The sequence below is a fragment of the Chroicocephalus ridibundus genome, chromosome 1, assembly GCF_963924245.1.
Source record: "Chroicocephalus ridibundus chromosome 1, bChrRid1.1, whole genome shotgun sequence".
NCBI lineage: Eukaryota > Metazoa > Chordata > Aves > Charadriiformes > Laridae > Chroicocephalus > Chroicocephalus ridibundus.
The window spans coordinates 176,141,415-176,161,944 of record NC_086284.1 but is presented as its reverse complement, the minus strand read 5'-3'; the positions used below and the strand labels follow the sequence as shown (position 1 = coordinate 176,161,944).

At 39.1% G+C, this 20,530-nt stretch overlaps 1 protein-coding gene across 5 annotated transcripts in view; it reads right to left on the bottom strand.

Annotated features, from left to right (window-relative positions):
* The window catches only part of PPFIA2 (PTPRF interacting protein alpha 2), a 340,023-nt gene that overhangs the window by 232,012 nt on the left and 87,481 nt on the right, over positions 1-20,530 (bottom strand). The window lies entirely within an intron of this gene.

Sequence of the window (20,530 nt, the reverse complement as noted above, 5' to 3'; positions counted from 1 at the left end):
GAAAGTAACATTCAAAGGACTTGACACCTTTTAACAACAAAAAAGAAGTGTTCGATTTACAAAAATTAAAAAGTAGGGTTTCAGTACAGGGTAAAAGATGTAACGTGGTTGGAAAACTAAGTTTACGTGTTCTGTCAAGCACTTTGTATTTTATTCATAACGTTTAAAAGAGAGACAAAAAACCACTTAAGAAATGGTACTTTCAAAGTGAAATTTGTCAAAAATCTAAAAGCCTGGTGAGTTGCCAGGCTGCCTCTGTTTTTTATTCTGATTTATCTCAATGCTTTTAGCAACTGAAGGTAATACAGCTTCTAAACCAAAATTACTATGAAAGGAGTTGGGATAGAGGCAGAGATGTCTGCCTGTTTAAATGTGTATGCCAGTGTGGGGCATACCATAATAATCATATTCTGTAAGCCAAAGAGAAAAAATCCTCTTAGATCCTAGTCATGTCTAACAATTTCTTATAATTAACATGACATTGCTTCTATAACATTTCCTGAATCAAAGCAAAACTACTGTCTGGAACATTTTCTTGAGACCCAGATTTCAAATTACAGATTCTTCTCCCCCCTTTGAGTTCTCTTCTAGAAGATCTAGATGCTGGTATTAGCAAAGGGGTCCCTCAACTGGTCAAAGGAAAGATACCAGATTGTTGGTAATCTGGGTATAGAACCTTTTATCCTGAGTTGATACTTCCTGCTTTGTAATCTACCTACCAAAGGTGTGCTAATTCCCTGCAGCGCAATGAATAAAGATTCTTCTATGGACACTTAAGATCGTTTGCCCTGCAAGTTGACAGAAATTTACCTCTTAATTTCTTCATCAAATGCATAATTTGAAGAATCCATGTGCAAAATTCCACGTACATTTCTCCAACAGACAATTTCACTACTAGATAACTGTACCTATTACTTTGAACTTCTCTTGCTTCAACTTTCACAACTTTTTAATCATTGTTTCTACCAGGGATATAGGAAACTCAGTTCATCTTCCCAACACTTGCTAAACCTTAAGCTAGTTCATTCCTAAAAAAATACTGCCAACATCTGTAAGAAATGGTCAATACCAAAGTTAAACATAACTGCTTTAGTGACAGTCTTAATAATTCTTTTGATGATCATAGCACTATTGTTGTGATTTGACTTGCCAGGTCCTTATGCTAGGTCCCTATTTGTTCCTCCAGGACTGTACACCTGAGAGCTCTTACTGGGATCACTGTCCACCATAATTTAGCTGCCCATTATTTTGAAAAAAAAATAATGTTTTTTGAAATACTGCTCCTGATCTTTTTATCTGTTGTTTTGGATTTCCTGCTTAGGTGAAGGAATCTGCACTTAAAAAATCCACTACCACCAGCACCAAAAAACCCCACCACCCCACCACCCCGCGTTTAACTTCCAATAAACACATCTCCCTAGTTAATGAGTATAGAAGTGGAAAGAGTGCATGGCATTGTAACTGTTAGTCTATCCCTCCACTAACTTTTACCTCATGTGAAAATGCTCCCAGTAATGACTACAAATTTTCTTTTAGCTCACTGTGAAACAGGACAACACCACGTTCTTGCAGGACCCTCAGGGAATCAGAATGTAATTTTGATGTAACACTTGTGTAAAACAATATTTTGCCGAAACACATGAAACCAGCCTCCTCTCAGGAATCGGTCAGAGTATAGGTAAACTCAGTAAAGTATGAACTGATGCATGGCAGAATGCGTGTTCACAGTTCCAGAGAGAGAGAGTCACATTTCAGAAAAGCCAGCAGCCCCAAAGCTGGGATTCCGCAATCTCTTTGGAACAAGGAGCTGAAACCAGGTCTCCCGTGTCTAATTGAACGCCACAACCACTAAACCGGGCATCAAGCAACACGGCCTGAAAGTGAGCAGAAAGTGGAACAGAATAAAGGAAACTGAACAGACCCGACACGACAAACCAAGAAACAGGCCTACAGACCATTACTACAGCTCAGTGGTAGAAGTGCTCGCCAAGGGTGTAATCCCAATTCAAATACTTGCTCCAATGAGTCTTCCAATGAATGATTTAATTATTCTGTGAAGTGAAAGAGTTGTAGTAGAGGAAAAAAAATCTCCTATATGAAAAGAAAAGAAATCCTATGTGTTTGTAAGTATGAGACGTGGCAATGCTCCTGAGATAGCTTTAGTTCCAATTACTTTTAAATGTATGAGTTACCAAGCTCTGAATCTATATTGTATACGTTATGTTGACTTTGTTTTTGAATTAGATACCACTCTCCAAAACTTTGTGAGGTATTATTTTTTTAAAAAAAAACTAGTATTCTTTTTTGATGTGTACCCTACTATTTTTCATAAGAGCCCTAAAAGGAGGAGCTGGGCCTGGAAAAAATGTAAAATGTACAAAAAAATGCACCTACAAAAATGTAGATATATGTTGATATATGTAGATATGTGTGTATATACATGTGTATTAAATAAACAGTAAGTTGCACATCAAAAAAGGAGGAATATGTCTATCTACATATTTTTATATACATATATATATATATATATATATATATATATATGCACATCAGACCGTTATGTGAAGTACTTTGAAAATTCAGGGACACTATTACAAAAACTTGTCTCTTTGACTGCAGGGACAAGATGCGCTTTTTAAAAATTGACAAACACACTTAGCTTTTTAATATGCTAGTGCTTGTGTCATATAGTTTCTCTTCAGAATGTACTGCAACAGAAAAACAGATGTTTTGAGTTAAGATTTAAATCACCAGCTCTTATTAAATTAGATGAGTAATTATCCAGAAACATGGACTTTATATCACATACTGTTCTCATTTCTGTCTCTATCAGGGAAAACCATGTTAAAGACACATGCCTTCCTCCCGGAGCAGTGACAGTGTGTGATTTTCAGAACACTAAAGAGCTTTCACATTAAACCTAGACCACATCACTTTTATTTCACAGACTCACAGAAACCCTACTAAGCTTCCAAAATCTACAATACTGTACTGGAATTGATGTTTCTTTAATATCTGCTAATGCAGACATCAATATAAAAGGAGTATCATATGATGCATTACTCATCTGGCTAAAATTCCCTGAATTTGCTTTAAACTGAAAACTATTAATGTTTAAAGAGTTCTGATCTCCAACTATCAATGGCTGAAAAGATGTTAAACCTTTACCACAGTTCAGACAAAAGATATTCAAACTGAATATCAAACTGCAACGAATATATTCATAAAGCAACACAGCACATCTGATTGTTCTCCATATACAAATTAATTTACAGTTCCTTTTAGCTCATTCAATGAAGTCCTACATCAAAACTAGTTCCATTTTTTCCATCAAAAAAGCAACACAAAAACATATTATCTGACAGATTAATATACTTCAAAGAACGTATAAAACTCACACATAGCAAATTTCAGAAACTAACCTTTCCTCCCAGAAAGTGAAGAGGGAGAGAGAATTAAGGAAAATGAAACATAGTACAAGGCAGTTTTGTTCCCTTTCAGCCTTCTGGTACAAACAGAAAACCTTTTAGAATGGAAGACTTGTAGAAATAGATGAGCTTATCTTATTGATAAGCAAAGCTTGCTGTTCATCCGGTTCCATCCTTCTTGTTTATTGCTTTGTATCTTGAATACACAAACACCAATGCTTGTACAGCGAAGTGTGTCTTAGAAGAGAAAAAGTGCTGGTACCAAGTCAGTATGCACTTATGAGCCCTCTTTTAAGCTCAGACATAAGGATTTGTGTAACATATGAAGACAAGTACACTGCAGAACGAAATATCTTCTGTTAGATGCATAAACTGTATGTCAGTAATAGTAAAGGATAAAACGTTTCCCAACAGGTGTATTCTGTACAATGGCTTCCCTTTCAAGCACAATAAAAATGACTGAAATTTTCAGAGGAAATGCAAATATGAATGTAATTCCTTTTTGAAGTATCCTTGCTTTGTTGCATATACCGAGACAATTCACCAAGAATTGCAATTATTTTGAAAAAACACTCTTAACATCAACTAATCAACTTCAAACTTTTCTAACTATTTCTCTTTAAAATGGCAAACTTCAGAATTCATTTTTTCTAACACTGTGCTATAAAACGTCAGTAAAATTAAAACCACTAATTCAATATCTAAGTGAGTTTATGAATACAGGAGCTAATCCAGAATGCATTTTCTACAACCCATCAAGTATGCAGTCCATAATCAACAGTGATCAAATGCAACCAAAACACAAGTCCAAAAGACACAATGCTTGATTTTGCAATTTGTTTGCTTGGGCAGAAGCAAAATTTCCCTTCCTTTTGTACATTCTGGACAGGCAATTGTTGACGACAGCCAGGACTCTTGTGCAGCAGTGGCCTAGAATGTTCTGGTCATCACAGATGTGAGAAATTAATTCTCACACCCTCAAGACTTACTGATTAAATAGTTCTATAACTGACACCCTTTCCGCATGGTTCAACAAAGCTGGGATGAAATATCCAGAGTACCACTCTGTTTTTCTTGAAACACTTAAAACTCCTCAGCACTGGATCTGTGATTCCTCTATACAACTTGACCATCAGTAAATCAAGATTGTACACAGAAGCTCATTAGGTAACTGAAATGAACCTGATATAAACACTGTTTTTATCTATTTTTAAGTTATGTGTTGATGACAGTGACTCACTGAGTTAGTCTAAAAAAGAAACTGAGTGAAAACATAATCCTTGAATATAGATAAGTGTTCTGGACATCGGCATAATGTGAGAGTGAAAGGAGGAGAGGATGGCAGAGTTGTGAGAATGTGTAATGAAACAAAACAACAAAAAAATTGAGGGAAGATTTATCTCTGTTCCACTAAGTTGAATCTTACCTGATTTGAAAAGATACATGCTTTTCTCTTCTCCACAACTCTTGGGCTTCAACTGCCAAAAGCACAGATACTAAGCTATATTTAGTACACAACCTGTGTCTTCTGCCATTCACTTTTAGATGCCAGGAATGACTGCATTTCTGTTTTGTGGCATGACTACATATTTCATTTAAAAGTCTAGAGGCTCTTTGGAATTAAAGACACTTTTTAATGCAGAATCATAGCAGTTACTGCATTTATGAGTATTTTTAATAAAATTCCAATGAAATCTAAAATTAACTCTTGATAAATCAAGACCAAAACCTACAAAATGGTAGGTTTTCTCTGCTACCCAGATGGTAGCAAAGAAATAATGAAAACAGTCAGCTTGTTATTTCACCCTGCATCATATCACTTAGGTAGCACTTTCGTTATTTACATCCTTTTAATTGTTTATATTGCAACATTATCCACAGTGGTAGCACTGTAGTTGGCAAAACAGGCGTAGTTTCTTACCAGTAAATGTAGAATCTAAATCACGTAAATTACTGCAAAAGATCACAGTACTTTAAGGATGAGAGAAATTATGAAAGAACATAAGAGATGATAATAATTGCCTATGTATCATCCTCAGCAGAGAGGTTTTTTCTTTTTAAGTGAACATCTTACATTATGTGCCTCGTCATGAGGTTAAAAATAGAATGAGGGCCTATGATGGAAAAACAAAAGAAGATTCAAATTTGAGATAACATGTTCAAGCACTACAACTTAGTACAGCTCACTATCTCTAACCTGCCTCTCATCCCTTCAAAAAATACTTTTTCTTCCTAATGGTATTATTTTATTCATTTTCATTCTATTAATTCATTTTATAACAATACTGTAATCTTTACATACACTGAGATGTATCCTTTTCCACAAGTATAAAAACTATTCAGAGAGTAAACTACTAATGAAAATGAGTAGCAGAATTATATCTAGAAAATAAAGGCTGTCAGGAAAGTTCATGCCAAGCCAATTGTCTTTGTAATTTATTTTTATTTCTGCTCCACCTGGAAAATATCTTTTGTCTTAATGAGTGATGCAAGTTGCTAAGCTGGTCCTTTGAGTAAGAGCTTAAGGACCTGAATCAAAAGTTAAAATTCACAATGATTAGTCCCATATTTTACACGGGATCTAAGAATACTTAAGTAAGGATTGTGGATATCAGTATGCCTTTGCAGAACAAGGTCTGATTTCTTTTTCACTTAAAATTTCATAGTTTTCCCATAGTGTCAGTGATCTTATTTCTGCGTGAAATGAACATAAACTGGCAAAACATGAATAACCAGAAAAAAAACATAAAACCGCATTGTGCAAGAAATGAAATAGTACTAATGTTCTAAGAAAGTTCCCAAAAGTAGATTTAGTCTAGTAGCTTTTCTGTCCTGAAGCTACTAGAGCAACAGTTCTGAATGGGATTACAACACTTGGAATTTGAATCTGCAAAAGGACTGATAAAGGGAACAGTATTTACAGTCATACTTTCAAAAGCAGTAATTAATTCAGTTGTTTAATTGAAGATATCTTTCACCTAATTTTCAAGGATGCTCAGTCTTTGAATAGCCCCTCTAAGTTGCTTCAGCCACGCTATGCTGTTATATGCTATTTTGAGCATCAGATCGCACTGTTGTACTCGTAACAGGCCAGGTACTTGGAGTGACTGAGCAAGTTCAAAAATGTCAGACCTGTTGCTCCAACTCTATTCGCAAAATGTACTCTTCTGCAGACAATGCAAAATTCTCATTTATAGCTAAAGACAAGCAATCAAACCTTCTAATGCCTTTTTTCCTTTAAGTATATACCACATATCAGTAATAACATACTAGCTTGTAAAGACTTCAAGCCTTTGCTATAGTGCATATTGCTTCATTGTCATACAGCCTTATAAAGATGAGTGCTCATGGTAGAAAGCAGAAATGACGTCTCTTCTAAAAATGCATCCTATTTCTTCTGCACTTGTCCTTAACCTCTTGATACCATTTCCCCTTTCCAAAGTGCAGTGGGAGTGTTTGTCTACTGATACTGTCTAAAATCATCTTTCCAACGCAGAAAAGATACGGGATTATAAAACAGGCAACACTGTCCTGAGGGCAAATGACTGTTCCAGCTCTTGACTCAGCAGACTTTTATTTCCCCTTACAAGCTATTAGAAAAATATAGAACGATCCAGCAACTGCACACCTATTAAATAGAAGCAAACATAGCATTTTTCTGGGAAGAAAATTATGATATAAAAAATACAGTTGAAAGATACCTTTCCAGTGCTAGGAAGTGTAAATTCAAATAAACCTATGTATTTTTTATTTTTTATTTCCTTCGTAATTCAGACTTGGGCAATCATAGAATATGCTATATTGCTCAATGCTGATTTAATGTTTATTTTCAATTATCTTATTTATCTTTCTGAAAATGTTGAAAGAAAAGTTAAAAGGCAAGTTAAATAGGCAATAGGAAAAATAAAAGCATTTTTTATTTCCTTTCTGCATTCAGTCCAGATGACACAAAAAGGGAACAAAATTTTCCTTCAATATTCATCATGCAAGTGACTAAGCAGCATTATTCACGATTTATCTTGCCATGCATCTAAAAAGTGCCATAAACTTATAAGCAATGTAATATACATGCTCTTAAAATTCTTATGGCTTAATCTATAGGTAGAAAATTTAGATGAAAACGGATCAATAATTAACAAATGTATGTGCCAATATTAACTGAAGAAAGAACTGTCGCTATTAAAGATCATGGTCTAAAAACCTACTCTTGGACTGGGCAGCCAGGAAAAAGAGCTACTTTTCCAAAGCATGAAAATGTAGTAGAACCTGAATTAAACGCTGTGATACTGACACAGTACTGCTCTCATCCTTAAATAAAATTTTGTCCCTTCTGCATTGTAGCAGATGACTACTGCCTGGTGTTCTGCTCTCATGGCTCATTTTGAAAATGCTGAAAGCTTAGTGGTAAGGCTATAAAGATGCTAGATCAAAAGAAGAGCATTATTCATGGACAGAGAGCCGCAGGAGGAGTGATACCAGGTGGGAAGCAGAGAATTATGTGGCCCCTATTGAGCAAGGACGACATCCCCACATTGAAAGCTCTTTGCCGATGTATGTAAGGTAGCTTTTCCATTTCTTTCTTTCAAGGAAGCAATGTCAGGAATTGACATCAGCGTCTTCCGGTGGGCTTTATCTGCTGTGTAAGTGCCAGTGTCCCTATGTGTTACCACAGGCTCCCTTTAAAGTCAATAGAGACAGGCGCTTTCAAGGGGCACTGCTTCTGACCTATTTTAGATGACTATTTTAGTTTGAGATGAATCACACCACAGAGGTGGGAGGCAGTAAAGACAGAAATGCCTACGCTGTAGATGTCTGAAGTTAGGTGCAGTGAATCCTACCGTGGGAGCCTGAACTGAATGTTAAACAATTCGTCAAAATATGACAAGAAAATATCATAACCAAGGACATAAAAACCCACCACTGAGTAAGGATACCTGAGGGAAATTTACTATTAGAAATAACTATTCCTATAACTATGTGAAATAAAAACCAAAACGACACAAACCTGAAAATGGCTTTTCATACTTCCCTAAAACAAATGATGTGAAAAGCAACATCCGCAGCAACAAATTCACAGTCACATCCAGATTCAGTCTGTTTTCGTTAATGACATGCAAGATTAACATTCCAGACTAATTATGGAGCACAGCAAAATTAACTGCAAAATTACTCAGGTTTTCTAAAAGGAGATACTGTGACACAAAGAAGTTAAATCATATCTACAAGGTTAAATAACAGCAACCTCAGGCCAAGAAGTTCCTAATTCTTAGTACTATATCAGTGCTTATTTCATGCTCACTGTGGCACGAACATTCTCTCTTATGTATATTAAATAGATACAACATACATTTATTACAATTCAAAGCTCAGAATGTTGTTTAGAATTTCATATATTGTCAAGCAGCTTTAAATTGTTATAAGTGTCAAGTAATGGCAATGTTAATTCATATGTGCTTAAGGTGGCACAGGAAATCCTTAAAAAATTGTAAAGCACCAGGTATATAATAAACTTAAGATGTTTATAAAATATATGCACCTATGGCTAATAGAATAGTAAAATTACAGTATTTGTCACGTGTAGAAAATTTTCCTAATTGAAGTGCATTAGGAAGAATTTTCATTTGGAAAAAAAAAATGGCACAAGCCAACCACAGACTTAACCTGCATTATCCATATAAAAATTTAGTCCTTTCCTGAGTCTGAAGCAATACCTTATGGGAAAGATACACATAGAAAAATTATACACAGAATATAATTTCCTTGACTTCATCAGTTTTACATTTTTTCATCTTTCAACTTCACCCACTGGCCTCTGTTCTGTGAAGAAAATAAATAGATACATTTGGTTTAGCTCCTCTATGGCAGTTATATTTTACATAAATATGTCCTGGTTTATTTCTCCTTTAACCAAACGGTGCTACTCCTGACAGCCTCTCTCCACTTACAAATTCCTTCTTACCCCTAATCATTTTCACTATCTGTCTCTACATCTCCAGATAGCAGCTTACCATGACAGAATATGTCTTGCTCCTTCTCTGCACATCCAGATGGAAATCAAAAGGAAACATTTTCTCTTACTCCTACTCCCGTCCATTTACCAAAACTCCAACCCTTCTAGTTGGCGCATGGAAAATGGCACTCAAATTGCAGTTAATTGTGGTTTGCTAAGATTGAACAACAGTACACCTCAGAATAAACAGGTGGCATATGAACCAATTACTTGTTTAGACATGCAAAAACACAAATTGTAACTCAAAGCTTTCGGACACTGACCAAGAAAGAAATTTCATTAAACGGCGGAACAGTTTTCTACATTTGCTCTGTTTAACTGAAGATGACCATGGACGTGGTTTGACAGACAAGGAAGACAGAACAGTTGGGAAAATAAATCACAGATGAGTCAACAATTTAAATAAAACTTGTGATTTTATTTTTTAAAAATTTCAAATGACTCATTCATGATTATCTCCACATAATTTTCCATTACATACACTCCGCCTCATAATATCTGAACAGATGAACTTGGTTTCTTTTCAAGCTGAACAAGATACTTTATTGCTTCATATGTCTTTGAATTGTTCACATATTGAATTAACCAGTGAACTCTTCATTTGCTTTACAAGAAATTGAAAAAGTCTTCCTAATTTTTGGAATATCATTTTTGCAGTTAATGCATCTAAAAGGTAAGATGGAAAACAGTTATTAGAGAACAAAATGTTGTTTGTTCAATGCTGAATGCTATAGTTAGATTAAAAGTTACATGTCAGATCAAACTCGATGGTTAAAAATCATCCCTTTTCATGAGGGCTAAAAATAAGCTTTTGCTATTATCAATAACTTTAAACAAGGACAAATGTTTCATTGATACCCATTCACAGACTCTTTTTCAGCTCAGTTGTTACTTGTTTCAGTTCAGACAAAGACCATCCTCCTAAGCAATCCCATCCCAAACGTTGCTCGTTTTTACTGCCCATCTGTGGAGTTGCTATCTGAGTTGCTGGAGACAACAGCAGGGCAAGAAAGAGGCAGGCATAACCTGTCAAAGCTACAACACAAGAGGCAGCAGAGTTGGTATGGAGGCTGTGACACCATTAGAGGGGAAGGGAAAGCTATATTTATAGGAGTAAACTAAATGCGCTTGGGAAAGTTCCCAATCGTGTGGCCAACTGGCACAGAAGAGTACACAAATATGCTAGTCAACGCTGAAGTGTCCAAACAGGCTGCATGCAAACTGCTTATTGGGACAGGTCCTATTCACACACCATAACTAGGAATTGCCTGGAAAAAGTGTAAATTAGTGTTAATGAAAAGTGTGCCAGGGTCTGGGCCAACAGATTACTACTAGAGATGGTTGTGTTTTACCACCTAGGAACATTTCACAGTACTGTCTGATTTACTAGCATATAAACATGCCAAGCCTTTCCAGCAGGTTCAAAGTTATGGCACATCATAAAAGATTTCATACATTTCCACTCTTGCTGTTGAAAATCATTTGGTGTTTAGGGTAATATTTGAAGATAGGATATGAACGATCAACAGTAATCAACTATTTCTAAAACTTCAATCAAGATAAATAGTACCGGATGCAGTGCAGTAGTTGCATTTTGGACTGAAGAATACAACATTGTAACTGGGGAGAGAATGCAGATTGGTACCACTTACATGACAGACACCTTTAATTCATTTCCTTGTTATCCCTAGCTGTTGATGTGAAATAGCATGTGCTCTGCCTGTACTGTCTATAGAAGATCATTGATTCTTGGCAGCTGTACTGCCAAGTCTTCAAGGCTCTTTATATGCAAGTCATCTACAACAAATTTGGCACAAGTTATGTTATCTAGACATATTGCAATCATATCTCCTGAATACAGAGTGCATGCAGTCTGAAATAAAGCCTGAGAGAACGGGTAGACGTAAGTTGTCAAAACTTTACAATTTTTGATATGCTTATCCATGTAGAATACTTGGAAGACTATCCACAGTTAATAATGAAACAGCATGTGACAGGTGACTCAAGATTCAGGCACAAGTTTACCACAAGCAGCAAACAAGGAGAAACACACACAGAGGGCTCAAACTAAAGCACAAAGCATGTAATGTGTACAGCACCATTAAAAACGTGGGAAACATAAAAGAAATACAAAAAATACAAAGGGACAAAACCCAACAGACAGGCAGGATTAAAAAACAATCCAGAACTATACAATGCAAGTTACATCGGAGCTGTCAAGAGCATAGAAAATATCTGTGTTTCAAGCAAATACATAAAAGCTAATATACCCTATTAATCTTAAAAATGAGAAGATAAAGCAGTGAAGGATAAAAATTACAAAGATAGTAGAAGATTGTTTCCTGTTAAAGGGAAAACCTGTTTTGCAAAGAAACATCGAGAAAAGCCAAATGTAAAAAGATACAATCAAAACATTGCACAAGATTTATATGTGTCTTGTAATCAGATGTCAGAACTCAGGTGAATACAGTTAATGATACAGAAACAGAATTGGCCAAAGGAAGTATATATCTTAAAAGTATCTTGACGTGAGATGCAAGTTTCAGTCCTAGAATAGGAGAACAGCAGTTCAATATGGAAAAATGGTTCTTTGAGAATATTCAAATTTGTAATGTAAATTACACATAATTTATACAACAATGTGCACGGTCCAGCCAAGAGGGATCAAGTCATCAGCAGGAGTTCCCAGAAAAGCGTAAGTCTTAGCAATATTAAAAGAGGATGACATAAAGCTGTTGAAACATGAGAAGACCATGCTAAAAAGGGAAAAAAAAAAAAAAAGTTGAAAACTATTCCATGATAGTTGCACGAGGTAATAAAGAAGTGGCTGGAAAATGTGCTAGTGGAAGACAACATTTGGATCATGTAATAGTGTTGGTCTCAGTTGTAAAATATTTGACCTTATTCTTAAGGAATGAGAGTTTTCTTGAAATACAGGAGCCAAATTACTAGATATGATCAAAACGTTTCACATCTTTTCTCAGGCAACGAAGGTGAAAGATGTTCCTATTCAAGGCACCCTTTTACAACTAGTAATTCTTTCAGAATACGTTTGGATGAAGAAATATCACGTTTTGCAACATCCTATACAGTTGAAATAGCCATGCAGAACCAAAAGTCTACCTCAGTCTTTGGGAGGTGCTTGCAGAAGGAAACGAACATACATAGGAACCACAACGTAATGTTTGAATTGTAAGTTTTGCTATTCTCTTCCATAAAAGATTCCACATAGGATCATTGAATCATTTAGATTGGAAAAGACCCTTAAGATCAAATCCTACTCTAAACCTAACACTGCCAAGTCCACCACTAAATCATGTCCCTAAGTGCCACATCTACATGCCTTTTAAATACCTCCAGGGATGGTGACTCAACCACTTCCCTGGGCAGCCTGGTCCAGTGCTTGACAACCCTTTTTTACTATCCAAGTTCAACCTCCCCTTATGTAACTAGAGACTGTTTCCTCTTGTCCTATCGCTTTTTAAGACAGTGACACCCACCTCACTACAACCTCCTTTCAGGTAGTTGTAGAGAGCGATAAGGTCTCCCCTCAGCCTCCTTTTCTCCAGGCTAAATAGCACCAGTTCCCTCAGCTGCTCCTCATGAGACTTGTGCCCAAGGCCCCTCACCAGCTTTGCTGCCTTTCTCTGAACACACACCGGCACCCCAATGTCTTTCTTGTAGCGAGGGGTCCAAAACTGAACACAGTATTCGAAGTGCAGCCTCACCAGTCACAAGTACAATGGTACAATCACTTCCCTATTCCTGCTGGCCGCACTATTTCTAACAAAGCCAGGATGCTATTGTCCTTCTTGGTCACCTGGGCACACTGCTGGCTCATATTCAGCCAGCTGTCAACCAACACCCCCGGATCCGTTTCTGCCAGGCAGATTTCCAGCTGCTCTTCCCCAAGCCTGTAGTGCTGCATGGGGTTGTTGTGACCCAAGTGCAGGACCCAGCACTTGGCCTTGTTGAACCTCATACCATTGGCCTCAGCCCATCGATCCAGCCTGTTCATGTTTTCCTTCCAATAATTTTTATCCTTCCATGTATTCCATCCTAAGCATTAAATCCGTGTGGTATGGAGGTGTTTTTTATCTTATAGAAATAAGAAAGCAGCAGTTGCATAGTACTTTTAGGTTGGCTTGTCTTCTTGATTTGGCAGGACAGATCTTCATTAAAAGTTTCTAAACTGAATATATTTCTAGACTCCTCTTAAATTACTCTGGATGATGACACTCTTTGTGGTCTGATATCTTTTATTTTCTCCTGACATGGTTTTAAAAATATTTTCTACTTCTGATGTTGCTCTCTCAATAAGAAGGTATCCAATTGCTTAACACCTAGCCTTACAATTAACTTAGTCTTGCTAACATCCACCCAGAAAAAACTGTATTTCTTTATATTGCCATTGCATCCCAGTGATTCAAAGTCTTGTTTCCTTTGTGCAACTTGAGATGAGGTTGTTTTTTACTTTCCAGTATGTATCAGTAATTCAGACTAAGTGACATTGGCAAATTGCAGCCAAAAGCATCAGTTAATTTTACATACAACAGGAAGTACCTTACACAACCTTTTTCAGCTAACTAAATATGATATGACCAAGGAAATTTTGTCATTCTTCCTGGGAGTGCTTGAGACCTGCAAACCTTATGTGGTCTCAAGAGTTAAGAATGGAGACCACGTGTTAAGACCAGCTCTTGATTGTCTGTTAAGATTTATGTTTATGTGACTGGACTAAAATCGCACAAGTAGTCTGTAGCAGAGGCAGCACGGCATGTTTCTGAGAAGCGTTCAACTGCTTTAGCCAGAAGGCAGGCTTTTTCTTTTTCTTCCCCCTCGCCACACTCCAGCATCCTAATAGCTGTAATCAGTGGCACGGCAGAGTCCAAAAGACAACATCCTACTTCTCTAAGTGTTCCCGATTTAATCACCAGAGTACAGATCATATTGAATCATGCAAATGGAAGTACTGCATAAAATTGTAGGCACCTCTGCTTGTAAAAGTTGAGGGGTTTTAAACTTTTTTTTTCAGTCTCCTTGTTTCACAAATTATTTTAACCCTTCAGCAGTATGAAGCTACAAGCAGCTGACTCTGGAGAAGCAATTTTTAACTAAAACCTGTTTTTTCCTCCCCTTTTGTTTCAGTTAATGATTGCCCGGAGGTGTTTCTAACCACAGGCCCTTTCCAATACATCCTGCGTGTCCTCATACCCTATCACCTTCCACAGTAATGATGGGTGCTCAGCATCTATGATAAGTGAGAGGACATAAAGATTTTTCCAGCAGCTGAGCTGTGCTAAATGAAGAGTATTCACCAATAAGTTCCGACTTGGTAATCAGTTCTTCATTAATAGAGATTAATTCTATTAGGGAATAATATTGCCCTAAAAATCTAGAAGTACAGAACAAAAAGTTCTGCATCACTTATAATGGTAAATAACTTTTGACAGGATGTTCATGATCTAACAGTTTTCGGTGTTTCCTAAATCAACTCTTAAAGCTGTAATATATTCATAATAATTCATACATGATAAAACCAGGCCCACTAGTAATGAGCCTAGGGATAAAGGGCCAAGGATGGGGGTGAAATCGGTAGCCCAGCTCAAGTGTATCTACACGAATGCACATAGCATGGGCAACAAACGGGATGAGCTGGAAGCCATTGTGCAGCAGGACAGCTATGATGTAGTTGCCATCATGGAAACATGGTGGGATGACTCTCATGACTGGAATGCTGTGATGAAAGGCTATAAGCTCATCAGAAGGGATAGGCAAGGAAGGAGAGGCGGGGGTGTGGCTCTGTACTTTAGGGAGTGTTTTGATTGTATAGAGCTAGATTCCAGTGATGATAAAGTGGAGTGTTTATGGGTAAGGTTGAAGGGGAAGGCAAATAAGGGAGATGTTGTGCTGGGAGTATGCTACAGACCACCTGGCCAGGATGAGGAGACAGATGAAGTATTCTATAAGTGGCTGGCTGAAGTCTTGCAATCGCCAGCCCTTGTTCTGGTTGGGGACTTCAACCTGCCGGGTATCTGCTGGAAATATAACACAGCAGAGAGAAGGCAGGCCAGGAGGTTCCTCGAGTGCATGGAAGATAACTTCCTGACACAACTAGTAGGTGAGCCTACCAGGGGAGGTGCCTTGCTAGATCTACTGCTCACAGAGAAGGACTAGTGGGAGATGTGGTGCTCGGAGGTTGTCTTCGGTTTTGGAGGGCGGACTTTGACTTGTTCAGGACACTGGTTGAGAGAGTCCCTTGGGAGACAGTCCTGAAGGGCAAAGGGGTCCAGGAAGGCTGTACGCTCTTCAAGAAGGAAATCTTAAAGGCCCAGGAGCAGGCTGTCCCCAAGTGTTGCAAGTCTAAAGGGCAGGGAAAACATCCAGTCTGGATGAATAAGGAACTTCGCATGGGACTTAGGAATAAAAGGAGGGTTTACCACCTTTGGAAGAAGGGACAGGCAACTCAGGAGGAGTACAGAGATCTCATTAGGTTATACAGAGAGAAAATTAGGAAGGCAAAAGCCCAGCTGGAGCTCAACTTGGCCACTAACATTAAGGACAACAAAAAAAGCTTTTGTAAGTACATCAACAAAAAGAAAGCCAGGGAGAATCTCCATCCCTTACTGGATGCTGGGGGGAAAGTTGCAACCAATGACGAGGAGAAGGCTGAGATACTTAATGCCTTCCTTGCCTCCATCTTCAACAGTCAGACCAGCTATCCCCAGGGTGCTCAGCCTCCTGAGCTGGAAGATAAGAACAGAGAGCAGAACAACCCACCCATAATCCAGGAGGAAGTAGTCAATGATCTGCTTCTGCACCTAGACACACATGTCTATGGGGCCAGATGGGATTCACCCAAGAGTACTCAGGGAGCTGGCGGGAGAGCTCACCAAGCCTCTCTCCATCATTTATCAACAATCCTGGTCAACAGGGCAGGTGCCAGATGACTGGAGGGTGGCTAGTGTGACAGCCATCTACAAGAAGGGTCGGAAGGAGGATCCAGGGAACTACAGGCCTGTCAGCATGACCTCGGTACCAGGAAAGATCATGGAGAGGGTCATCTTGAGTGAGCTCTCACGGCAAGTGCAGGGCAGCCAAGGGATCAGGGCCAGCCAGCACGGGTTTAGGAAGGGGAGGTCCTGCTTAACCAACCTGATCTTTTTCTATGACCATGTGACCCGCCTTCTGGATGTGGGGAAGGCTGTGGACGTTGTCTGTCTGGACTTTGGTAAGGCCTTTGACACCGTCCCCCACAGCATTCTCCTGGAGAAGCTGGTGAATCATGGCATAGACAAGTGTACTCTTCGCTGGGTTAAAAACTGGCTGGATGGCCGTGCCCAGAGTGTTGTGATCAATGGGGTGACATCCTCTTGGTGGCCGGTCACCAGTGGTGTCCCTCAGGGCTCTGTTTTGGGGCCAGTTTTGTTTAATATCTTTATTGATGATCTGGATGAGGGGATTGAGTGCACCCTCAGTAAGTTTGCAGATGACACCAAACTAGGTGGGAGCGTTGATCTGCTTGAGGGTAGGAAGGCTCTACAGAGGGACCTGGACAGGCTGGATCGATGGGCCAAGGCCAACTGTATGAGGTTTAATAAGGCCAAGTGCGGGGTCCTGCATTTCGGTCACAACAACACCAAGCAACGCTACAGGCTTGGGGAAGAGTGGCTGGAAAGCTGCCCAGCAGAAAAGGACCTGGGGGTGCTGGTGGACGGCCAGCTTAACATGAGCCAGCAGGGTTCCCAGGTGGACAAGAAGGCCAACAGCATTCTGGCTTGTATCAGGAATAGCATGGCCAGCAGGAGCATGGAAGTGATCGTGCCTCTGTACTCGGCACTGGTGAGGCCTCACCTCAAGTACTGTGTTCAGTTCTGGGCCCCTCTGTACAAGAGGGACATTGAAGTGCTGGAGCGTGTCCAGAGGAGAGCTACCAGGCTGGTGAGGGGTCTGGAGACCAGGTCATATGAGGAGAGACTGAGGGAGCTGGGCATGTTTAGCTTGGAGAAGAGGAGGCTGAGGGGAGACCTCATTGCCCTCTACAGCTACCTGAAAGGAGGTTGGAGAGAGGTGGGTGTTGGCCTCTTCTCCCAAGTAAATAATGACAGGACCAGAAGAAATGGTCTGAAGTTGCGGCAGGGGAGGTTTAGATTAGATATTAGGAAGAATTACTTTACTGAAAGAGTGGTCAGGCACTGGAACAGCCTGCCCAGGGAGGTGGTTGAGTCACCATCCCTAGAGGTGTTTAAGAAACGTCTAGATGTGGCACTTCAGGGCATGCTCTAGTGGCAGAGATTGTAGGTTGTTTGGTTGCACTCGATGATCTTAAGGGTCCTTTCCAGCCATGAAGATTCTATGATTCTATGATTTTGTGAATATATTCACAAATTCATAATATATTCATAATAATTTACTTCATGATTGGTTGGGGGTTTAGGACCTAAGTTTGAGCTAGGACCATGTGACTAAATTCAGAGCACTGAATGTTTTTGTCATTCAAATCATTCAAAGAGTGATTAACGCTGAACACCGCAACTACCAAATGCATCCCCTAATGACTTTATAATAAACTACTAGGCTAGTTAAAACAAATGTTATACTATGAGTAGGTTTCAAAGCTGTTACAAAGCAAAGGCTGCCTCACAGAACAGTGTTTCTGCTGACACAGAATATTGCTGCAAAGATATTGCAAAGATGACACAGGGGAAAAAAAATAGCTTAGACTGGAAGTTGAGGAGCTCATTGCATGAAACTAGGCCACATAAACAAAAGTATGAGACAATAAGAACGGATCAGTTACACAATTACCAACAAAAAAAAAGACTGCATCTACCATCCAAGTGAGGAGTTGTCCATCTTGCATTGGGTTTTCCCTGCAATTCAGCATACAAGCATCTTAATGTACATGTAGGTACTTCAGCTAATAAGAAAAGAAGTGGTAGCAGAGCCAGCCTTTTTCCATACTATTCAGTCGGCAGAAGGGGGGGTCTGTGAGCAGCACATGAGAACAACAGCGCTGTGTGGGGTGAACAGCGGCCGCTCCCAAGGTTCCAGCCAAAAAACAGAATACTTTTTGGTTTCTTGTTGCTGAAAGATGACATGAAAGATGACATAACTGGAAGAGAAAGCTTTAGGTTTTGGTTTCTGTGCTGATGTAAATTTTGTATCACACTTCTACAAATATTTAAATATTACGCTGTTCCCTATGTCTTGCACTGGGTTTCTATCACTTAAGGCATTTTAAAAATCAGCGATTATGCAGTGTTGACAATGTCTTCAGAACAATGAGGATGTTTCTTCAGAAAGAACAAAAGGAAAACAAAGCCAAAAACAAGTAAAAGGGAAGCTACTTTAAAGGAATTCACCTTATGTGAAAGATGCAGTGTTCCCACTGCATTGTGGTTGACTCTAAAACAAAACTAATTATCCCCATATGACTTGCAATTGCAGATACAAAGAGAACAAATGTGGGTATCAAACTATTCATGCAAAAATAATCTGTGAATCATCCTACCAAAGGTCACATCGAAGTTGCATACTGGCTTTTAAATAGAGGTTTTAGAAAAATGCTTAGGGAAGTTGCTGATACACTTAAAAAGAAGAAAAAAAACACTCTATGGTTCATGAAATTATTTTAAAATATTTATCATCATACAGGTAATTTATTGGCAAATGCAAAGGTTTAATGCCACACTAATCTCTGCTCAGTATCATGGTTTTCCATATATAGCAAATAGGCAGAGCATGCTATGTATCTGAGATTAGAAAGTGTCCCCTCAGTCACTAAGCAGGCTTTTCTTTAAGTATATGCATATCCTATTTAAAACGTAAGGGCCCACTTTCTAATCTCTGTCAAGCAGGGTGCAGTTAACGGACATCTACAAATATTCAGTATTACAATACATGTGAATCAGGTGATTTCTCAGATATGCAGTGATATATGTCACAAATTTAAGATGGATTTAGGCACTAAATCTTCAGGGGAAGAATAGCCAAATTGACACTGATGCTCTAGAGGCCTATTTTCATTTTAATGGACATGGAAGTGAGGATTTATGTGCATGATTCATTTTATTCCTAACAAGACTTATTTGTTAAATGACACGAGTTAAATGAAACAGACATCTTCCTAGCAAAATATAACATCTCATGCAGGATTTAAACCTGAAGCGACCACTGATCAACTATAAGACATAAAGGCACTCCAAGGCATTATTTCTAGTTAAAGATACGATATTGAAGGACAAAAGTAACCTATTCGTTTTCAGGTCTGAGAAGGCTACAGGCTGATTTTCTGCAATCAGCTGCACGCCCGCGCTCTCGGTTTGCGTAACACCCCCGAACACCCGCACAACAAATGGCGACAGCCGAGCCCTGGCGCGATCCCCTTCCCCTGACTGCCACCTGCCGTCGGGCTCGCCGCCGCAGCTCCGCCGCAAGGCCGGGCCCGCCGCCGGCCGCCGCCGGCCACCGCCTGCCGGCCGCAAGCGCCGCGCTGCCGCAGGGGCGAGCGGCGGACGGGGAGCGGCTCCGCGCTGCCGGGGGGGTCTTCCCAGAGAGTCCTCCGCAGCAGGTGAGGAGCCTCTAAGGATGTTCTTTCAGGTCACCAGTAAATGAAAAGGGGGTTGCAAGAGGTGGCGACGGACAACGATTCTGGGGAGATGTAAAGTCTTTCACTGGAACAAGGATAAATTTTGGAAAACATGACGTATGTTGGGGCTTCTCCACCGGTCGTCATTCCTCTGCAAAGTGCTTGCTTCTCTGGAAAAGAAATCTACCAACAGCATAGATAGAGGTGGGCGCTTCTTGTATAATGCAGATTACTCGATCCGTAATTATTGGTGGAGATCAAAGAAAAATATGAAAAAGTCAAGAATATGTGTCCCCGACTCACTGGTGTCAGCATGGCAGCTTTATATTAACTATTAAGGTTTTAACTCAGTCACTAGTCTGTTACTGTTTCATTATTACTTTAATGGAGAGGTGATAAATACAAACTACATACAAAATCAAACTTTTCTGCAAGCTGTACCTTGATTTCTTTTTGTCAAAAAGACACGCCAACATTTAGTTAATTCAAATTTATAGTCCT